Source organism: Tenrec ecaudatus, chromosome 3 (assembly GCF_050624435.1).
Source record: "Tenrec ecaudatus isolate mTenEca1 chromosome 3, mTenEca1.hap1, whole genome shotgun sequence".
NCBI classification, from domain to species: domain Eukaryota; kingdom Metazoa; phylum Chordata; class Mammalia; order Afrosoricida; family Tenrecidae; genus Tenrec; species Tenrec ecaudatus.
The window spans coordinates 43,160,047-43,162,170 of NC_134532.1; the positions used below are offsets into that span (position 1 = coordinate 43,160,047).

Sequence of the window (2,124 nt, forward strand, 5' to 3'; positions counted from 1 at the left end):
ACTTGGAATGTATTCTATAAACCAAATCCTAACTTTATAACTCAAAGTCTCAAATTGAGGAACCAACTCCCAAAACTGTACTGTTTAAATCATAGCTCTATATCTTTATACCATAATACATAAGCCCTAAGCAAGTCAAAACATAAGCTGTTAGGAAGGGCACATTCTAAATATAAAGCCCTTTCCCAGACATCCCGCTTTTGGTGGGAATGTCCTGATTTTTAAAAAATGTTTCTCGCATCACGCGGCATTTTTTAAAAGTCCCAATTTTTGGAAAGAATGCACGACAAGCTAGGGTATACGGTTTTTGGCTGCCATGTGGCTATTTCACCAGGATATGAGTTTTATCAATGGTGTCCTGCTGGTGTCCTCCTTTACCAATGTTATAATCTGGTCACCACACGTTAATCTCTCCACCAACAGCTGACTCCTGACACTTATGTTCTATTTCTATCCATTGACTCCTTTTCTTGAACAGAGAACATTAATCCAGGACCTAGATTCCAATTTTACCTACAGACTAATCCATCAAGAAACTCACATTGCTATTTATGTATGTGGAACTATCTTCTCTCTCAGACTTTACCTAAATGTAAGGAACTAAGGTAGGTAGAGAGACAAAACCAGTAACCACAGGCACATTTTCAGTAAATTATTAAATCAATTTCATCTGAATCATAGAAGGCAAAATAAAGTGGTTTATAAATGTTTATATGTGATAACAACATCATGTCCATATGACAGGTGTCTTGTGGATCTCCCCTCTACTCTGTCCTGGCCTCAAGGAATCTTTTCTGTTTCAGACATATGCAGGGATGTTACCCAATAAGCAAGGTGCCTGAGGGTTCAGTTGTACTGATTTACTAATTTGTACATCCCAATTTCATCTGGTTTCTTCCTCAACGACGTAGTGAAACCCATGTTAAATAAGGCATATAAATTACTGCTTATTTTGTCATTGATCCCTTCCCTCCCCTCATTCCCAGAGTTCACTCAGGTCACAAAAGATGCAGGAGGCAGAAAATTAAAGGTACATACACTGGAACCACTGTATCCATTTTTCAAAACTAACAGTGGCCTTTTACTGAGACCTAGGGAAAGGACTCAGAAAATGATTTTATATACCTCCTCTACCAGTGTGCACTGATAACCCTAAAATATTTGGCTCCAGCCCCACACCATAGTGGCGTGTGAGCGGGCCGGGCGGGCGGCCGAGTTTTCCAAGAAATAACTCCACCAAGATGTCCAGTGATAGGTAAAGGTCGGACGATGAGAATCCCAGCATCAGCAGTGGGAGTTCGGAAGCAGACCAGCGAGACCCAGCCGCTCCAGAGCCTGAAGAACCAGAAGAAAGAAAACCTTCTGCCACCCAGTAGAAGAAAAACACCAAACTCTCTAGCAAAGCCACTGCTAAGTTATCCACTAGTGCTAAAAGAATCCAGAAGCTAGCTGAGATAACTCTTGATCCTCCTCCTAACTGTTGTCCTGGGCCTAAAGGAGATGACCTTTATGAATGGAGATCAACTCTACTTGGTCCGCCAGGTTCTGTATATGAAGGTGGTCTGTTTTTTCTGGATATCACATTTTCATCAGATTATCCATTTAAGCCACCAAAGGTAACTTTTCGCCCCAGAATCTATCACTGCAACATCAACAGTCAGGGAGTCATCTGTTTGGACATCCTTAAAGATAACTGGAGTCCTGCTTTGACTATTTCAAAGGTTTTGCTGTCTATTTGTTCCCTTTTGACAGACTGCAACCCTGCGGATCCTCTGGTTGGAAGCATAGCCACTCAGTATTTGACCAACAGAGCAGAACATGACAGGATAGCCAGACAGTGGACCAAGAGATACGCAACATAATTTGTATGCAGTGTGAAGGAGTAGAAGGCATCTTCTCACTGTGCTGCAAATCTTTATAGCCTTTACAATATGGACTTCTGTGTATATGTTATACTGATTCTACTCTCTGCTTTTATCCTTTGGAGACTGTGAGACTCCCGAAAAAGGTAAATGCTATCAAGAGTAGAACTTTGTAGCTGTAGATTAGTTATGTTTAAAACGCCTACTTGCAAGTCTTGCTTCTTTGGGATATCAAAATGTATTTTGTGATGTACTAAGGATA

At 40.9% G+C, this 2,124-nt stretch overlaps 1 pseudogene; it reads left to right on the forward strand.

Annotated features, from left to right (window-relative positions):
* The first annotated feature begins 1,241 nt into the window (after positions 1 to 1,241).
* LOC142443374 (ubiquitin-conjugating enzyme E2 E3 pseudogene) lies at positions 1,242 to 1,862 on the forward strand (annotated as a pseudogene).
* The last annotated feature ends 262 nt before the right edge of the window (positions 1,863 to 2,124 follow it).